A 21,335-nucleotide genomic window follows, 5' to 3' on the forward strand; every position below is an offset into this window, starting at 1 on the left:
TCTCGATCTCCTGACCTCGTGATCCGCCCGTCTCGGCCTCCCAAAGTGCTGGGATTACAGGCTTGAGCCACCGCGCCCGGCCGAGATTTTTCTTTAGACCAACCCCTGCCACTGCACACCTGGAAATTTCAAACTCAAAGAGTGACTTGTCATGGCTTTTAAACATGCAGTTGCACCTGCCATGAGATGTAAAGGTGGGTGGATTGGAAGGGCCTGGCAGGCCTGAATGACAGCAAACTTCCTTCCTGGCCACTTCCTGCAATGGCAGCCTCCACTGATCAAATATTCATCAAACCCAACAATGTGTCCATAACACCATGCAAAGATGAGAAGGATACTCATCACGTCCCCAGGAAGCTCATGGCCAAATGATGCTGCCCAGTAGTATGAAAGATGTTTTCAGGCCTTTGGGAGGAGCTAATCTGGGAAGTTTCAGATAACTTTAATAACAAAAATATCACTTTTTATAACTGTATAATCACATTAATCATAAACATTTATTGATATCTACTCTGAGGCAGGCACAATTTTAAACAGTTTATAGAAATTGATTGAGTTGATCCTGTACTGGTACAGATAGACTATTATTATAATATCTATTTGACAGATAAGAAACTGAGTCCCAGAGAGGTCATGCAGTTTGCCTAGAGTCACACAGGTGGTAAGCAGGGGCACTGGGATTTGAACTCGGATAGTATGGATCCAGAATCTTTACTTTTAACTCCCATTGTACTACCCCACACTTAAAATAACACAGGGGACCTGGTTGTCTGAACTTTCAGTGGTTCCTCTGTAGAATCTTTGTGCAACTTTTAGTTTAATGATGCTTAGGTTGATTTTGGCCTGTTGGCTTCTTCCTGCACTCTGATAAGCTGTAAGTTCTGAATTTGGGTTGGATTCTCTGGGAAACTTGAGTCAGTCAGATGTGCAAACACAACTGGATGCCAGCTCTGTCCTGGTTTCCTGGGGCCCCATTGCAGGTTCTAAGTGTGAGGAATTCATCATGGTTTCCCAGGACATTACTGACCAGCCAACCATTTCCGTCCTATAGATGGAGGGTTTTGAACCTTTTCAGGGTCACAGATTGTGGTTAACACTGTTTTGGTGTCCTGCCAAGATTCCTTTTGCTGAGCCATCTCTGAGCTGCTGTGAGTGTTGGCTATTAATGATTCGTAGCTGGCCTTTTCTTAGGGTTGCTATATTTAGCAAATAAAAATACTTAATTTTATCTGGAAAACCTATATCATCTCCAGAGATGTAGGAAGCAACTCACAGCCAATAATGGAGGGATGTGGATGTAGGGGTATAAGAGGCTGACCTCACGCCATGGGATGGGGTAATTCTGTGTATAGATTATTCTCCAGTGTCCCCCTGGGGATCAGGCCAGGGCTACATATCACGCAAGATCACACCATTGCTGGGTTATTTTCTCTTCCTTTTCCTTGAAAGTTTCCCCTGTGAGTCCTTACTCAGTAACTCCCATGACCCTGAATCTTGGCTTCAGGTTCGGCTTCTAGAGAACCCAGATCCCCTTGAGAATATGATAAAAACTCAACTTTGTCCTTTAAAAACTGCACAGATATACATACACCCCAACATTGGCATATGATTTTTGGGATTCACCTTGAAGGGAGCCCCTTACTTCATCCTATGTTTCCCAAACCTTGTCTATCTTGCCCTCTTATAGCTGATGGCAAGTGACTGGCAGCCACTGGGGTAAAATGAGGGTTAGCATGAAGTTAGCACTGCAAATTATAAGCAGGGTTTCTTTTTTTTCTTTTTTTTTTTTTAGATTATGTGATTTCCATTATTTGCAGAAAGTATATGTGAAAATCAAAACATGCCCAGAGAGAGGAAGTTGTCAGCTGAATGCTTTGATAAGAGATGACAGTTGAAAGAACAAGAAGGGAATACAAGTCTGATGAAGTCACCTACCTGTTTCTTCAAAGACTTGCCATTTCTCTCTTGATAAAGATCAAAGTCCTGGACAATGCCTTGAGGCTGTCTGTGGATAGGTCCCCCTCATGCTGGCTTTATTCCAAATCACGTTCCCATTTGATCCCCACGCAGCAGCAGCCACACTGGTTTCCTTCAATCTTTCCAACTCAGCATGCTCCTTCCTGCCCCAGGGCCCTTGCACATGTCACCTCTTTTCCTTGAATTACTCTTCTCAGCCTTCTTGCTCCCCCATTACTCAATCACTTCCTTGGGGAAGCTCTTTCTGACTTCCCAGATCAGATGGAAGCACTCACATTATCTAGGACTTCTCCTTCATGTTAATTACCTATTGCTGTGTAATAAATTACCCCAAACATAACTAAAACCACAAACATTTATTACTTCCCAGTTTCTGTGAGTTAGGCATCTGGGAGTGGATTAACTGGGTGGTTTTGACTCAGAGTCGCTGATGAGGTTGCAGTCAGGTTGTTGACCAGGACTGCAGTTATCTGGAGAGGCTCAACTGGGGATAGAGGCTCTGCTTCCAAGATGACCGACATGGTTGCTAGAAGTCCCCTGTTCCTCCCTAAAGGGGGGTTCTCCCTTACCCCTCACATGCCTGAGTATCCTCATAACATGGCAACTGGTACTTCCCCCAGAGCAAATGATGAGAAGAGAGACAGAAAGAGAAAGAAAGAATACACTCAAGATGGGACCACAGTCTTTTTATAGCCTAATCTTGGAAATGACATCCCATCCCTTCTATTCCCTATAAGTAAGGCACTGAATCCAACCTATACTCCAGGAAAGGGGAATTGAGCTCCACCTCTCAAGGGGAGGAACATCAAAGGCTTTGTGGACCTATCTTTAAAAGGACCACTGTCATTTATCATGGCTGGTGTCATTTAACTGGTATGATTACTTGATTTGTGTCTGGGCTGCACTCTTCAAAAAGGAAGAGTCTCTCCTTTATTTCTCTTCCTTACCATCATATCCCAGTGCCCAACCCAGAGTTAGCACTGAATAAATACTTATTTAATGAATGGAATGATTTTAATTTTTTTGTCAGTATAGTTCAAGAAAAGTCTGGCAAAGAGGTCATGATCAATTTTTGACAGAATGTCACTGAAGCTCAGTGTACACATGACAATCCCTGCAGCTGGCTAGCGTTTTGATTTCAGTTTGAGGGGAAGCATAGAGTGAAGAGCTATCATTTTTTTGTTCATTCATTTAGCGAACATTTATTGAGCACTTATTGTGGTCTAGAAAGAGTCCTGGGTACTGAGGATGCAGAGATTAATAGGATGCACGGTGTTCTTTATAAATTAAGACATCCACATGTTCGTGTATAAAGCAGTCCAAAGCCTTTTGAATGATCTTCAAACATGAAAGACAATAGGCAGCTGTATTGGAAACAGACTCCTTGATACTGAGTTTGCAGAAGCTGTTTTATCAGCCCAGCATGTCGCCCAAGTGAAGTGGAGTATTTACATTTAATTCCAAAGTGGTCGTGCCAACATCAATCCTCTGGTTTTCGTACTTTTTGGTCACTGTTTGCAAATGTACTAAAAGGTTTTTGTCAAAGAAGTTGGATAAAGATGGAAAGAGAATGGCATTCTATGTGACTGGTGGGAAGCTCGCGTGGTTGATGCTGGGCAACAGTCGGCTAAGGTCGCAGGGGCATACGTGGAGAACAGGGACAATGTGAACAAAAGGAGTTGGAAAAAAATGAAATAGCAGCAAAAATGGGCTTAGGCAAAAATGTGTGCAGCGTGGGAAAAGCCCTGGTCTGACGCTCAAGAAACCTCAGCTCTGGTCCCCACATTGCTACACACTTTCTTTTCTGGGTCTCTATGTCCTTATTTGTAAAATAAGTGCATTGTATCAGACCAGAGGTTTTAAAATCTCTTTTTTCTTAGTATATCTCTAGTGCTACCCGGATATGTAAAACAGAAGATTTAAGCCTCTCTTCTCAGAGGACTAAGAATAGGGGGCTGTATCCCATGGTATACATATTCTCTTGCATATTCTCTTGTTCTGCGAAATTTTGGCTCCTTCCATTAAATTCTATCTGCCAGCACATGCTCCCTGTCACTCCCTCCCTGCCCAAGGGCTTTTTCTGGCTGCCAGAGGTCGTTTTGCCACTTCTTGGCAGGCTGGAAGTCCCAGAGAATTAACGTCCCCCACAAGCAGCTCCGAACTAATGACTGAAGGGAGTTGTGGTATTTATACCCCAGCTCCCACACCCCTCAGGTGGGATGTTGCTGATGTATGTGCTCTAGACTGGCTCACACAGGTCCCTACGAGGCACAGGCACTAGCTGCCCACAGTAGTAACTGCATTGATAACACACCCTTTGTTGGTTGCCTTTCCTTCCCTTTCTCACTTCTTCACTCCCCAAGTGGTGACCCCAGAATCACCTCCCAAATATACAACTTGCACTTAAATCCTTGTCTCTTGGTCAGCTTCTAGGGAAACCCAAACTAAGACAGGGACTCAGAGCAGAAAAAGCTCTCCTTTCCGCCTTCCTCATCCACCTGAGACATCTCTGCAGAGCTCCTAGGCCTCAGGGCACTGTGCATACCACTGGACTAAAACAAAAAAAGCTTTATGTTTCCTTAATGGTGGTGGTATTCAAAAATGCACACCTCTCTGCTTTAGTAGAACTTTACACAGGCATTTTCAGGTGAAAAGAACCAGATTCCTTAGAAACCTGAAGTGAGATTGTGCTTCGACTTTGTAGAAGGGTTATTATGAACTAGCTTTCTCTTTTGCTCATTTGCTTTATGGAGTGAGGAAATGGATCTGTGCCAATTGGCAGATACACTGGCCCAAAATAGTTGGGGACAATGAAGCTTGAATGGCTTTTAGATGGGTATCGGCCCCCTCCTTTTGATTGGTGATCTTCTTTCCTGACTCTTCTTCCAAACTTCACATGGAGGAGAAAGGGGAAAATCAGGTCCTTAGAGATGTTTCTCCCCCGCAGCTGGGAAGGAAGAACAAGAAGCATGAAGGGTGGTGCGCGCCGTGGGTGTCCTGCTCAAACTTCCTTGCCCTTCCTGCTTCAGGGCACAGTGGCCTGACTTCTGACTTTCTACACCTGCTCTTCCTTGCCTGGTTGGTGCTTTGTTGCTTTTCAGGGAATTAACACTCCCTGGGAGCAGCCCTCAGTCAATGATTGATGGGACCTGGGATACAGATACCCCAATTACTCTGTCCCTGGGGTGGGAAAACTCAGGGGTGGGTGTACGTGACACCAGTCCCATTCCATTCCTGGGAGTAAGCTCTCATCTCCGCAGAGGAAACGTGCTTGATAACACTCCCTGTATTGCCTGCTTTTCTTCCCTGCTTCACTTCCCCATTCCTCTATGAGTATTTTCTCACACCTTCCAAATAAATTTTGGGTGCTCAAATTCTTTTCACAGAGGCTACTTCTGGGAGAACTCGAACTACAACAAAAGTTTCCCAGGTGAGTGCTGGGTATTTTCTGCTTATCCCTGATCTGTTCCTGGGAGCCCATTTTCTTTGGCCACAACATCAGTTGATGAGAGAAAGTTTATGGGTGCTGTCAAGTGCCTCTGGGCTGGGGACCAGACTTGGCGAGACCTACCCCTAGGAGACTGCTGTGAGCTGGGAGTACAGGTTAAAGGGCATGTGTCCTTCCTGCATGAACAACTCTAGGTTCACTTCCTCATGGGAACTCATGGGTGAATTCTACACCCTACATAGCTTCTGCAGTAATCTGTGGTCTCTGCCCACCACTGTCTACTCTGCCCGTTAGGCTCCTGCAATAGCAAGCTACCTGGAGTCTCCCCACATTCAATTTCCCATCCATTTCATGCCTCTTGACTTCGATTAACTGTTTTCTCTACCTATGTTGCCCTTCCCTGCCTTTCCCTTAGCAAAATCCTATGTATCCTGTAAGATCCAGTCTAAAGGTCACTTCCTCTATAAAGTCTTTCCTGCATCCCTTGGGTGGAACAAGAGCCCTCGACCTTATTTTCATGCCTCCCACCCACCCCCTAGCATCTTACTCTAACAGCACATTCGCATACTGCACTGAAATTGTCAGTGTATATATCTGTCTGTCCACCAGACAGTGAGCTCTTTGAAAACCAGGCTGTGTAGTATTCAATTTTTGAATCCCCAATGTCCTTCAAAAGGACTGGCACGCTGTAGGTGCTGGATGTAGGGTAGGTTCCCCCAAAACAGACCCCAAGATGGAGATTTGTTTGCAAGTGATGTATTGAGAAACTGCTCCCAGGAGAAACCAGTATGTGGGCGTGGGGTGGTGGGTGGAAGAAGGCCAGCAAAGGGGAGGAGGCCAAGTGAAGATGGGATTTCAGGCAAAAGTCTTGAAGAGGGGAGCTTCCGCCTGACCTTGTGGGAGCTCTGGGGCCATGACTTATGCCTCAGGAGCTGTCCCAAAAGTTGGGCTTGTGCACTCCCGCGGCACTTCCGCTTATTGAGTGAATGAATGAATGAATGAATGGCCCAATCTGCTGAAAGAACTTCCACCTCCATAGCTTGGTGTATTAGTCTGTTCTCATGCTGCTAACAAACACATATCCAAGACTGAATAATTTATAAAGGAAAGAAGTTTAATAAACTCAGAGTTCCACATGGCTAGGGAGGCCTCACAGTCATGGAGGAAGATGAAGGAAGAGCAAAGGGACTTCTTACATGGTGGCAGGCAAGAGAGTGTTTGCAGGGGAACTCCCATTTATAAAGCCATCAGATCTTCTGAGACTTATTCACTACCACGAGAACAGTATGGGGGAAACCGCCCCAATGATTCAATTATCCCCACTTGACTCTGCCCTTGACACATGGGGATTATTACAATTCAAGGTGAAATTTGGGTGGGGACACAGCCTAACCATATCTCTTGGCATGCAGTTTTTCCATGAGCTGATCATACCATCTTTCTTAATTTTTATACATTGCTAAATACACATTCTATTTACTACAGAACAAACTACTCAGTCTTATGCAGCATAACTCATGTGTTCTTGACCTCTCTTCTTTGCTCTGCTCTTCTTTGCACCTAAAAAGCCTGATTTCTCATCTTTTCTTGTAAAAATCCAGCTTATTTTCCAAGGCCCTTCTTCCTGGGTGAGCTCTACCTTTTAGCTTGTGACATTTAGTTTGCTCCTCTCCTAGGGAACCGCTGAAAAGATTTTTTGGCTTTGCTATCTTTCAAAGACAATGAGCTCCTCCATATCAAGAATTGGATGTGTGGTTGGCTTTGTTAGTCTTAGTCTGTTTTCTGTTGCCATAACAGAATACCAGAGACTGGGCAATTTCCAAAGAAAAGGCATGCATTTCTTATAGTTCTGGAGGCTGGGCACCTCTGTTGAGTACCTTCATGCTGGTGGGACTTTCTGCAGAGTCCCTGGATGGCACAGGACATCACATGGTGAGGGGACTGAGAGTGCTAGCTCAGGCCTTTCTTTTGTAAAGTGACTAATGCCCCACCCTCATGACTTTATGTTATCCTAATTGCTTCCCAAAGGTGCCACCTCTCAAATCCCATCGTCGGATTTCCCACCCTCTTCATACTATTACAAAGGAGATTAAGTTTCAACATGAGTTTCAGAGGGGACAAACATTCAAACCATTGCAGCTGGCCACCACATATTTTAGTTGTCTCCTCTTGTGGGCACCTAAGACTGTGTTTTCCTATCTCCTGGAACTAAGCCATAACCATGTGACTTACTTTGACCAATCAAATGTGAGCAGAGTAACTTGTGCCACTTCCAGGTGGGGTCTTGAAAAAGTCAGCGTGGGATCCTCCACATCCTGTTTTTCTTGCGTTAGTAATCACGGAAGAACAGAGATGGAGCCTCCCTCAGCCTGGGTCCTTGAGTGAGGACACTGTGGATTGAAGGCCTCTGTGTTTCCACAACAGATATGTGGCATAGGCAAGAAATAAATTTTTGTTGCTTCTAGTCACCAAGATTTGGGGATTGTCACATGGCCTAACCTAGCCAGATTAGGCCTAACCTAATCTCTTGACTGACATAGTATCGGATTCATCTTCCTAGCTCTTCAGAATCCAGCAAGTGTCTTTGTGTAGAAATGCCTCAAGGTAGATGTGTTGAATGAAGCACACTAAGAAACTCTGTTTCTGGACTGAAGTTACCACTACTCTGTGCCTGAGATGATGAAAAGGATCAAATGGGCCTGCCCTAAAACTAAGGCATTAAGAGGTTGAATGTACACAGATGGAGTTAAGTGAGGCATTGAACGACAGCCCATTGAATTTTCACTGTAGACAGTCAATGAGGTGGTTACAGTTTTGAAACAGAATGTCCTCCACCTACTATTTCTCTTCCTTCCTGCCTCCTGTCCTTTCTTCCTTCTCTCTCTCTCTCCCATTTCACCCTTTTCTTCCTTCCCTCCCTCCTTTCTTTCTTGTAAACTTAGTTCTAGCTGTTGGTTGAGAATGATCAGCTTTTATGAGAAGCAGGAAGAAACCAGCCATATGAGTTTTAATTTCTTTAAGGTATGAATAAAGAACAGAAAACCTAGACATAAGAAAAATAAAATTGTATTTTGAAAACATTAATCTTTAGACTAGCAGAGGCAGTTTTGATCAGATCTTCTATTTCTCAATTTCTCATTATAGCTCAAATTTCATCCTAAAAGCAAAAAGAATAAGATTTTCTAATGGTAAAATAAAACTAATATTAAGTTTTTGTGCCTTGTTTTTCTCACTTTCTGGGGTTATTTCCTATCATCATGGTCCAGGATCTTCGAAAGACCTTCAGGAAAAAAAAAATTTTCATCAGCAACTGCAACAAATGAATCACACGGACAATTTGCTACAATGGGCTTCTTTTTCCTTTTTGTATGAAGGCAAGAAATTCTGAGTGGGGAAGCTCAGACTTCACCAACCTCATGGTCCTGAAATTACTCATCCGGACATAAAACAAAATTGAAAAATCAGAAAGATCTAGTTTGAAAGAAAAAAGAATGGTTGATGGCCTGAGAACCAAGTAAGTACTCATTTTGCTTTTGTGCTATTGGATGAAGATACTTGGATCAAAAGAGGACTTGGAAATGTCAAGGAATTGACAGGCAGGGCTAAAAGACTCAGGCAAAGTGTTTATCATACCAAAAAAAAATTTTTTTAAAAAAAGCATACATCTGGAGTGTCAGCGGTAGCACTCAGACTGGAAAGCCTCACATCTCCCTTCTTGCCATAATAAACTCATTGACAAGAACTGTCATTGACTGTGCTTTATCTCCCATGTGCTACTATGAGGGCGCATTCCAAGTGCATCCTACGTAAATTGAGGTTTGCTTCCTGACCTGGGAGATCAATTCACTGTCAAAGACAGCCAGCTGATGAATCACCTTGTGGCTGCCACTGCATTGAAAATCACATCAAATACCTTCTCAAACACACTGCTGAATTACATGCTGGAATCTCCAAAGAGAAGGTTATAGATGAATCTGGAAAAATGTGTATTCATCTGTGTAGCTCACCAACCTGCGTATCTCACAACGTCAATGAAATGAGGTAGGTGCTTAGTGGTTTGGGTTGTTTTTGCTTAGAGTGTCGGGGTTAATAGCATGGATCTTGGAACCTGGTGGTTGGGTGTGAAGACTGGATCTACCACTCACCAGCTCTGACCTTGGGCAAATTATTCAGTCTCCCTCTGAATAAGTTTGAAAACTCTGATTTACTCTTCTTGGCTACAAAATAAGGATTATTATCATAGTACCTTCTTCCCTCAAAGAAAGGGTTGTGTCTTAAGCTGGTTCCCTCAGGGGAACGACTGGAGACATAGATTTAAGAGCAAGTAATCAATTGGGAGGTGAAGGTAGACGAGTAGTAAAGGAAGACTGGAAAGAGCAAATTACCACTGCAGGTGACTTGAGCTTAATCCCTTTAGGGAGCTCTGGAGACTGTAAAACACACAACTCAGAGTAAAACGTGTACTCCAGGGGTGAAGGAGGTGGGGTATTTATGCACCAACTCCAAGCCAGCCTTAATTGAGGACTGCTTTTGTGTGCAAGTGCATGAATGTGCATGTGCCATGTGAGTGCATACGCCCGGTGGGGGTGTTAATTCCCTGACACTTTTGGCTTGCCATTCAGGCTGCAACGTGGGCTCTGTCAGGAAGAGAAAGGTCTCAGGCAAAGCAGTGCATGAGCTGACAGCTGGACATCAGGCCGTGTGTGCTGAAGTAGTGAGGATGAAGTGTGTGTGCATGGCTACAGCCTGTTGTGAAGATTAAATGAGTTAATTATTGTGAAACATTTAGAAGAGTCCCTGGCACAAAGCAAGCACTCCTTAAAGAGCTTGATTAAAACTGAGGCTAGAAGGCCGGGCGCGGTGGCTCAAGCCTGTAATCCCAGCACTTTGGGAGGCCGAGATGGGCGGATCACGAGGTCAGGAGATCGAGACCATCCTGGCTAACACGGTGAAACCCCGTCTCTACTAAAAATACAAAAACTAGCCCAGCGAGGTGGCGGGCGCCTGTAGTCCCAGCTACTCCGGAGGCTGAGGCAGGAGAATGGCGTAAACCCGGGAGGCGGAGCTTGCAGTGAGCTGAGATCCGGCCACTACTCCGGAGGCTGAGGCAGGAGAATGGCGTAAACCCGGAAGGCGGAGCTTGCAGTGAGCTGAGATCCGGCCACTGCACTCCAGTCCGGGCGACAGAGCGAGACTCCGCCTCAAAAAAAAAAAAAACAAAAAACAAAAAACTGAGGCTAGATTGCTGTTCTTTGGGATGACTTATTAGGATGGATTTTAGTTTTGTTTTTCACTTTTTTCTTTGAGATGATGAACTGTTATTAGGACCTTGGTACCATACTGGTGGCCAAATGCACTACAGGTTTCCTTGAGGATGATTGTATAAATGTAAAGAGGGTTTACTGATGAAGCTGTCTCAATCAGAGGGAATATCATCATGTTATGGCCTTTGTGACAAATACCTACCTGTTAGGAAAGCCAACACATGACCGGCACCTCACTCAATACTGGAGATCACAACCTATGTTATGATGCGGTAACAAGCCTGGAATCTTAGGGGCTTAACAAGAATTAGCACCAGCCTAAGCTATTCTCTCCACCCATCCTGCACTGTGAACTCATTGAAGACAGGGGCCAGGCTGGATAAAATGGACACACCACTGTATCCTTAACACTTAGTATAGGATGCAGTGCAGAGAGGGGCCAGTGGTAAGTGAATGAATGAATAAATCAACAAACGAATCCCATAAGCATCATGCTCACCGCTTCTCCTTCATTTGAAAATTGGCTTCCTCCCATTGAATGTATACTCAGCTCAAATGCTGCTGCCTTCTTAAAGCTCTCTGGAGTCTCTTGAAGCTCTCTGGAGAGATTATTTCAATCTCTCTCCCCTAACTTCTTGAACACCTTGTGTCTCTCTGTGGTGGACCACAGTCTCACATTCTGCCATGCCCTGTGTGACTAGTGTCCATATCAGCCCTCACTCGTCCCACTCTTCTCTCAAATCCCACTGCAGGCTTCCAATGACAGTATCCACATTAGGATACTCTCTCTGTCCTGACATGGCCTGTGAGACTCTGTGTGCTCTAGGCCCTGAGTCGCCCCCTGGGATCTCACCTACCACATTCTCCTCTCCTGCTGTACTTTAGCCATAGTGGCCTCAGCTGTTCCTTGCACATGTCATGCACGGTCCTGCCTCAGGCCTTCTTCACCAGCCCTTCCCTATGATTGGAATCCACTCTTTGCTTCCAAAGCACTTGCTCAGTTGATTCATATCACTGCTCAAATGCCATCCCCTCAGAAAAGCCTTCCCTGACCACTATATCTTTTTTTTTTTTTTTGAGACGGAGTCTTGCTCTGTTGCCCAGGCTAGAGTGCAGTGGCATGATCTTAGCTCACTGCAACCTCCACCTCCCAGGTTCAAGCAATTCTTCTGCCTCAGCCTCCTGAGTAGCTTGGATTACAGGTGAGCACCACTACGCTCAGCTAGTTTTTGTGTTTTTAGTAGAGACAGGGTTTCACCATATTGACCAGGCTGGTCTTGAACTCCTGACCTTAGGTGATCCTCCCGCCTTGGCCTCCCAAAGTGCTGGGATTACAGGTGTGAGCCACCGTGCCGGGCCCCTGACCACTATATCTTAAAAAACACACACCACCACATTCATCTGCTTTCTATTTTTCCGTATCGTGCATTTATTTGATTGTCCTGCCTGCTCCCTGCACCTACAATAAAGCAAACTCTACAAAGATAAAGACCTCGTTTTATTTAGTGTGGTGTCTCTAGCTCCCACGGCAGTGACTGGCACTTAATAGGAGCACAGTAAATATTTGTTAAGTAAATAACGTTTGTTAAATAAATGCATAAGGATTACTCTACCATTTTAGTAATGGGGTGACAGAATCTTATAGAATCGGAGAAAACTGCACAAAGGTACATCGTTATTTACTTATCTCTTTTGTAGTACATGTACTATGTACAGACATGTCTTAGTTATTCAGACTGCTATAACAAAGCACCAGAGACTGAGTGGCTTAGAAATAACAGAACTTTATTTGTCACATTTAGGTAGGCTGGAAGACCAGTGTCCCAGCATGGTTGGGTTCTGGTGAGGGCCCTCTTCCAGGCTGCAGATTGCTAACTTCTCCTTGCATCTTCACGTGGTGGGAAGAGAACTCACTAGCTTTTTGGTCTCTTCTCAAAAGGGCACTAATCCCATTTAAGAGGACTCCACCCTCATGACTGAATTACCTCCCCCAAACCCCAGTGCCAAATAGCATCATATTTGGATTAAGATTTCAACATATGAATTTTGGGAGGCACAAACATTCATCAGTCTATTGTAAGGCACTCCACTTTAATCTTTATAACAGTACATTTTTCACATATAGGAGAACGGAGGCACAAAAAGGTTATGTAACTTGTCCAAGGTCACACAGTCAGGGAGTGGCAAAGTGGTGATTTGAACCAGATAGTCTTCCTCTTAACCTCTGTGCTGCGCTCTAGGAGACAGAGTCCAGAAGGAGCTCACTGTGGGTTGATGGGGGAACCAAGAGAACAAATTGGAAAGCTCTTTGTCAACTGTCCCAACATTGACTGAAAATTTCTCACATGGGAAGCACATGTGGAATCCCTACCACTTGAGCCTGGATAAAAGCTAGGCATGCATGTCAGGGGTGATGCTGGAGGTGAGGCAATTACTCCATGAGCGAAGCCATCAAGCCCACACAGGGCTTAGGTGTGCTTTGCGAGATGGTTTCATCACTGCGTCTGCAGAGAAGGTTCGTACAGATAGGCTCCAGGCATGACTTGCCCTGTCAGTGAAAGTGGACAATGTCTCTGCTTCCACAATATTCTGACATCATCCTCCACATAGAGCCATCAGTGGGCTACCATCTGAGCAAGGCATCTTTGCTCTGGCAAACTCCCTGAGGGCAGGGCCTGTGTCTCCGCAGTACCTCACATGGGGCCACAGGTGGAGGTGAAGGGCTCCATAAATGGGGGTGGCCTTTGTTCTACCAAAAAGCAGACATTCAGGTAAAAACTTACTCATCTGTCAGACATGGCTCATGTCACCTTTTACCAGTCTCTCCCCATGTTGATCTGCCCTACACGGTGGCTGTCTTCCTAACTCAAAATATGATCAAAGCCCTTTTGTGCTTATAAACTTTCCCTGGATTTTCATTGTCCACAGAAAAAAATTTCAATAGAATCTGTACTTTTAAAAAAGCCCTATGGAACTATAGAACGTAGCATTTGACAGAGGCCCAGAGACGGTCTATTGTATTCCCTATACCTTCCCCACCCCCCAACCTACTAATTTTAGAGTCCTGATAAGGGAAAGTGAATCAGGCAAGGATGTAGCAGATGGGTGGTGGAGCCAGGCGTGGAACCCAGGACTCTGAGCGCCCAGTCCAGTGGTCCATCCTCTGCGAGCAGTGCAGGGCACAAACATGTAACTGCAAAGTCACAGAGAGCAGCTTTTGGTTTGAAGGTGGCTGAATTCTCCCTTTATCCTGTCATGGTAACCATTTTCATAAGTTTTATCCCTCCCTTGGCCTCTGATCTACAGACTAGATAATTAATCAGGCCCTTGAATAATTAAAACTATTAAAAATGCCTTTGTACCTGCTAAAATTGCTCCAGTAATTACTGCCTTATCAAGAGACTGATTCTGTAGACTGGAATGCTTTTCCAACAGATAGAAAGTATTTCCACTTGAGGCTTCATGGATTCAGAAGTTGAGAAAGAAGTGTTTGTTATGTTAGCAAGTCCCTTTGAAGATGAATAGCACCAACTCTTAACTCTGCCATCTCCATAGAACCTCCTCTCATTCTAAGGAATATATAAAGCGTATCTCTTTCTTTGCTTTCAGAGCCTGCTGGAAAATGTGATGATTAATTAAAATATTAGATGGCTTATTGGAACCAGATTCTGCACTTGGGCCTTTCTGAGCCTGGCTTCCAAATTCAACATCCACTTTTCAATAAGTAAACGCCTATGGGATCAAAGTGAATGGCAGCACCTGGTCCTTCTTGACCCAGCCAACATCAGGTGTTGGGCCCTAAGATATAAAGTTCTGTTCTTGGGGATCTGCCACTTCTTTGTTATATCTCCCAGTGAATGTTTTTTTAAAAAACAGTTCTAGATACCCAAGGCTGACAACTTCAAGCTGGATTTAGGGTGCTTTACAGAAATCTGGTGGACATTTCTAGGAAATACAACGCAATTGAAAGGTTATGGGTTCTTTGAGGCTTAGTTTTGTTTCCAGCATAGAACAGTCCCTCAAATTTATCACTTCTACTTTCTCCTCCATGAAATGGGGATTGTAATGCATGTTTTCAGAACTGGAAAAAATTAGTGAGATAATGATACAGCATCCAGTAGGTGATTGATATGGTTTGGGTCTGTGTCCCCACCCAAATCTCATGTTCAATTGTAATCCCCAGTGTTGGACACGGGTCGTGGTGAGAGGTGATTGGGTCATGGGGGTGGATCCTTCATGGATGGTTTGGCACCATCCCTTTGGTGTTGTTCTGATGATAGCATTCTTATGAGATCTGGGTGTTTAAAAGTGTGTGGCACCGCCCCACTCTCTTTCCTGCTCCAACCACATAAGACGAGCTGGCTTCCCCTCCACTTTCCACCATGATTGTAAGTTTCCTGAGGCCTCCTCAGAAGCCAAGCAAATGGCCAGCATCATGCTCCTTGTACAGCCTGTGGAACTGTGAGCCAATTAAACCCCTGTTCTTTATAAATTACCCAGTCTCAGGTATTTCTTTATAGCAGTGTGAGAACAGCCTAATACAGCGATCATATGTGTTCAGGGACATTCATAGGGGAGTTGCTCTAACCTCTTGATAGCTGCAAGGGGATCAGATCCTGTTGTGGGACTTGGTGGATTGATGGCTTCTAGTTATGAGTTTGCTAAAGACAATCCTAGTCACTGTCATTTAAATAAGAGATGGTTTATTACCAGAATACCTTTACGGTTGAAACACCAAACTCATCAGCTAAAGCTAATAACTGAAACTATGACTCAGCATTTGATGTGGGCTTCCTTAAGCCCTTCCTTGTTTGTATGAACTACATAGTTTTCAGGATGTCTGCATCTTCCTTAACGGGTCTCCTTCCCCTCTCTCATCCTCACATCCTGTTATTTCTACCTCTTAAATATTTCTTGACTCCCTTTCCTCTCTTTCTCTTTGTCTCAACAACTGATGCCCTGGTCCAGTCTCATCAACTCTCACTTGGCTTTCCGTGGTAAAGTTTGACAATTAAATAAAAACAGCTTACTTTTGGGCTTGGGCACAGCATGTGTTAGGTGGCAGCACATACTGGTGAAATGTAGTACTGCAATCCAGCTCTATAGGCTTATATTAATAATATACATTCAGGAAAGATGAGGGGCAGGAAAGCAGTGTTCTTGGAGCTGTGAGTGTAGGAACAGGACAGTTTAGAAACTTCTATAACAGTGTACAGCATGCTCTGTTGTAATTATCTGTCTTGTGTTTGTCTTCTCATTAGAAAGCAAGCTCCCCAAGCAATGAGAGTATCTATTTTCTTCACTAATTTATATCTAGTACCTAGTCTGACATTGGCACATGCAGATGATCAAACTATATTTGTTTAAGATAAGTATAGGTAACATTCTCATCAGTTGCAAGAATTCCATCAGAGGTAAAGTTTGGTTAACTGTGGGAGGGGCTAAAGTAGCTACAGTTGAAGCAGACCAGCTTGGGGTGGGGTGTTCCAGACATAACCTAGTAGCCAACTACAGAATAAGGTCAGTAGTCAGTACAAGGAGGCCTGGTAGGAGGTAGCAATGCCTAACCAAAATTAGTGCTCTGTGCCAGGAAACCAGCCCTGGAATACCAGTGAAAGCAAGTCCCCTGTCTTGGAGGGCTTGGCATTATAGGTACAGTATAAAGCAGGGGCTCATACACAAGGGTAGAAAGTGGGATCCTATTTTTAGATCTAGAGAACAAAAACAAAGAGCTTGGTCAGAAGGGTCAAGACGAAAGTGTTGTCTTCAGAGCCATAGTCAAAGCCTTCATGGAGCCAGCAATTAGAGTGACTTGATAGCAAGTCACCAATACTACTCAGTCAGGTCTCTTAAATCTTTCATGACAAAGGACGGGAATGATCATAGCATCTAGGAAGGAATGACAATGCAGGCATAATCAAATAGGAACAGATTGTTTCAGATGGGGGGATATTCATAGGAGTGTACAAGGGAGATACTATTTTATAGGTTAAGAACATACACACTCTGACTCAGAATGCTAGCCATTGGTATTGTTCACCAATATTTTTAACTTTCCCCTTCCAAACATCTGATAGGATTATACTTTCCTGCCACCTGGAAACTAGGTGTGCCCATGTGACTGGCTTGACCAACAAAATGTGAGCAAATACATTTAAAAGTAGATGCACAATTCTACAACTTCCTCTTCTGCCTGTGTAAGTGAGGATGCATCTATTGATTGGGATGGAATGCCCCCTTGAAAAATTGTGCAAACTATGGCAGACTTTACATGGTAAAAAAGATATTTTGTTTTACACCAATAAATTAAAAAAAAGAACACATACTCTGAAGTCAGACAATCTAGAGGATGAATTCCAGCTCCACCAGCTCTGTGACTTTGAGACGTTAGATTGCTGCTGTGAGCCTAGGTTTTCACATCTGAAATATGGGTCTATTGCACACACTTGTTGTCAAGATAACATGCCAGTAGATGCTTTATGCAGTGTGTGGCATATGGCACATGATCAATAAATGGTAGTTTTTATTACAGCCATCATTTTCCAGCTGGGCAAATATGTTGACTGGTGTGAGGGCGAGGAAGAAGGGTGACAGCAGTCGATGATTCCAAGAACATCAAGTACTATCCAGTTTCTTTCAGTGTCCTCCATTCACATTTTTGGTTGGTGGAGGCTAGTGTCCAGAATTGTTTTGGGCAGCTTCCCCTGGTACAAAGCTCAGAAGAATCACTGCTTCAAGTACTTTTCTCATAGACCCAGTCAGGATAGTTCAGGTTACACTGCTGTAATATATAAGCCGCAAATTGCAGTGGCTTAAAACACAAAGGCTTGTTTATGGCACACACTGCATGCCCATGATGGACTGGTAGGAAGCTCTGCTCCATGTCTTCTCATGCTGGGACTGAGGCTGCTGGAAGAGCCACTATCTACAACATTGCCAATCACTGTATCAAAAGGAAAGAGAGGATGGCATATTACCGCTTATAAAGCTTCCACCTAGAAGCAACATGGATCACTTCTGCTCTCATTTTCTTGGCAAAAGCAAGTCATCTGGTCACACTGAATTCTAAGGAGATAGAAAAATGTCATCCTACTCTGTCTCTAGAAGGAAAATTAGAAATACTCAGTGAATGGGACTAATGACCATTGCACTCTTAAAACTTTCTGACTTAGTCCACTGAGAGAATAGTCCCACTCTAATTTGGGGGTATCTATTGTTTTCCTGCACCCTTCCCCCTGACTCTCAGATCAAATCTAGCCTCTCTGCCAACAGGGATGAGTACATGACTCAAGTTAAACAAGTCATAGTATTTCATTACTCAACCACAGTCATTGGTTCAAGGGATGGGCATGTGACCAATCAGGATTCTTCAAATTGGTGCTGGGAGAAAAGCATCCTGTTTTCTCTGAACATGGAATTAGGAGGATATGAGCACACCCTCAGTCATGCTCTGCCATTGGCAAACAGTGCTGGGAGAAGAATGCTGAGGGACTGAGAGAAAGGAGGTAGAGGCAGAGTCCTTGTGAAGGTTGATTGGCATCTAAGGCTGGCCATACACTTTCCTTCTCATCTGGGCTGGTCCTGAGCCTTTTTGCCTTCAGATTCATGCCTTTCCTTTCCTTGCGCTGCTCTGTAATCAGAGACACTGATCCCTGGTGGCTGCATTTTCCCAGACTCTTGTTTCAGCTGGCTTCCAGTGGTTTGGCCAATGGATGATGCTGATTGGATGCTGGAGGCAGGGGAAAAGGAGAAGCAAGGGAATTTCTCCTTTTCTATCTCTGCGTTGGGCAATTTCTCCATCTGCAAAGGAGTATCCTCCTGGCCTCAGCTTCCCCTGAATACATCTGTCAGGGTTCCAGCTTCCAGGCATTCATGTATTCCTAGGCTTCCAGCACCGGTATCCTTCCATCTTCAGGCTGGCAGTAGCTTCTTGCGCTCATGTATTTGTGCGTTACCTTCCCCTCCCTTCCTGGTCTCTCAGCTCTCTCATCATCTGTGTAGCCATTTTCCTGCATTAAATCCCCTCTGTTGCAAATACTTGAAGCAGCTTCTGTTTTCCAAGTTAGACCTTGACTGATCAGCCACTGTTTGGTTAGGGAAGCACTGTGTTTCCTCTTTGACTCACGTGAATTGGAGATAGGCCTCTGTCCCTTACAACTGAGAGTTTGGACTAATGCAGCAGTCCACAGAAAAATAAGCACCCATCACCTCCCAAATATTTACCTGATGCCAGGCACTGTGCTCAACACTTTGTTCTCATTATGGAATCCATGAGGCAGAAATTATGATGACCATTTTATAGATGAGAAGCAGAGACACAGGTAAGTAATTTTCTCTCAATCACGTTTATTTTCTTTAAGCAAAAATTCACTTAGAACCCGCTGCTCCATGAAACAAGGGAGTCCCACAGGTATGCCACGGCTCAGCAGTGGCAAGACAAGAAAGGAGGTGAGGAATGACAAAAGACAAGTCTATATGCTATTTTGTGACCTGGCCTAGAATCTTAACATGCTTCTCCTGGGCAGGAGTGTAATGAGTAAAGGGAGCTCCATGTAAATGAGCTACAGGCATCCCTAGTAACTGCGATTCAAGTCAAGTTCTTGCCGCTAATTGCACACACATTTTGCTAAAGGTAGTAAATAGGAATCATTCACTTGTCCTTAGAGACCGCGGCACCATTCAGTATTCATAGCAAATATATCACGGAGCTTCATAAGAGAATCATTTGAAAACAAAGCTTGGTCAGCTGTTTAATAATTTACTGATAGTGACAGCAGGGAGAATATCTAATAACCAGTGAGATTGGCTTTCAAATAGAAAATAAATTCATGTTAGAAGGGAGAGAGGAGGGAAAGAAAGGGAAGGTGGGGTGAAGCATGATTAGCAGCAAGGAAATTTTTAACATTTGTCAGTTGCTGATTTTTTTTTTTTTAATCCTAGCAGAGTGGAGAAACCTGATTATTAAGAGGTTGCATTTCATTTTAAAACATTCACAGGCCTTTAATGGTCTTCTCACAGGAAACAGGAATTATACAGAGAGCCCACCTGACAAAGGGCATTGACCCCCCCAACTAGGCCCTGGGTGGCATCAATCTTGGTTAATCTGGGAACTTTTTGGGGGCCATATGGTCTCTTCCCATATTTCAGCTATTCCTGAGGGAGTGAGGTAAGGCCTGAAAGACTAGAAAAACAAAGCCTCAAAGAAATAAAATCAGCTCAGACTACAACTGTACATTCTCCTGCTCTGGGAAGAACCTGACCCAGAACTTATTACAAGGGATTTGGCTTCCAGGTAAACTGAAATCTATTTATTTTTGTTTACTGGCAAAGCTGTATTAAATGTCTTGGAGATGAAGAGTTTTGAGATGGACAGGCTCAAAGTTCACAACTGATTCTCATAGTCCTGGCCCATGATTGGGAGACACAATTACAGGAATTTTAAAAAGTCCAGGAGCTGTCGGGAGGAAAACAAAACCTAAAACCAGTAACAATCTCGAATGAGCAAAACTCCTTGTGCCTCAGTTGTCTCACCTGTAAATAGGACTAGTAAGAGAGGCGAAGGGTGGGTAATGCATGTAAGGCTTTTAGTTGCATACGCGGCTCAGAAAATGCAAGTTCAAACATTGCAGAGGCAGAAGCAAAACCAGAGTGAAACATTCCCAAGGTTATCAGTCCTTAAGCCTCAGCGGCAGACAGTGCTGTACAACGTGTTTACAGGTAAAAGAACATCGCGAGCTCCCCACTCCATCCCAGTCCTTTGCAACCCTCCCTAGCACACAGGGCACACTGTGTCCTCAAACCAGTTCCTCAGTTTGCCACTCCGGAGACAGGCTTTCAGATAAGACAGATGATTTCCGTATTCCCAGATGGTATTTTCTGTGGTTTTACATTCCAAGTTTGTACCCTCGATCCTTCACGTTGATCTCAGCAAACTCACTTTCATCCTGTCTTGAGTTATTAGCATTTTTCAAGCTTGGAGAAATAATGATTTATCAATGTTTTACTTGATGTGAGAATGGCTTGACGAAACGTGTGCTGTCTGGCCCATCACGCCAAGGAACAAACTCAGTGTGTTCTCGAGTCCTCTGCCATCATCCCAGCTCTGTTTCACAAAGGGGAGAAGGAGATTCTGGGGGCTGCTATCATTTGGGCTGAAATGTATTTCTGTGTTATATAATAAAATGCTTCGTAAACAGATGCTGTTTTCTGAAACGTATGGTAATAGTACCAGCCCCATGACAGAGAGACACAATTCCAGGAATTTTTTAAGTCCAGGAGCTGTAGAGAAGAAAACAAAACTTAAAACCAAATCAATCCCAAATCAACAAACTTCCGTGTCCCTTAGCTTCTTCTCTTGTAAATGGGGAATAATAAGAGAATTGTGGGGTGGATAATGCACATAGGCTTTTAGCTGCAAGCATGGCTCAGAGTAAGCACAGTTCACAGTTTCACTGGATTGGCGATAGAGTGAAATCTAGGTGAATCTGGGTGAAATCTAGGTGAATCTAGTGAAATCTGGGTGAAAACATTTTGAGGGTAACATGCTTTGGTACAGAGGAGAAGGAGGTTGTGTAAAAATCACAGGGTTAGGCGGTGCACAGTGGCTCACACCTGTAATCCCAGCACTTTGGGAGGCCGAGGTGGGT

The sequence above is a fragment of the Colobus angolensis genome, unplaced genomic scaffold (genome assembly GCF_000951035.1).
Source record: "Colobus angolensis palliatus isolate OR3802 unplaced genomic scaffold, Cang.pa_1.0 Scaffold8, whole genome shotgun sequence".
Taxonomy (NCBI): domain Eukaryota; kingdom Metazoa; phylum Chordata; class Mammalia; order Primates; family Cercopithecidae; genus Colobus; species Colobus angolensis.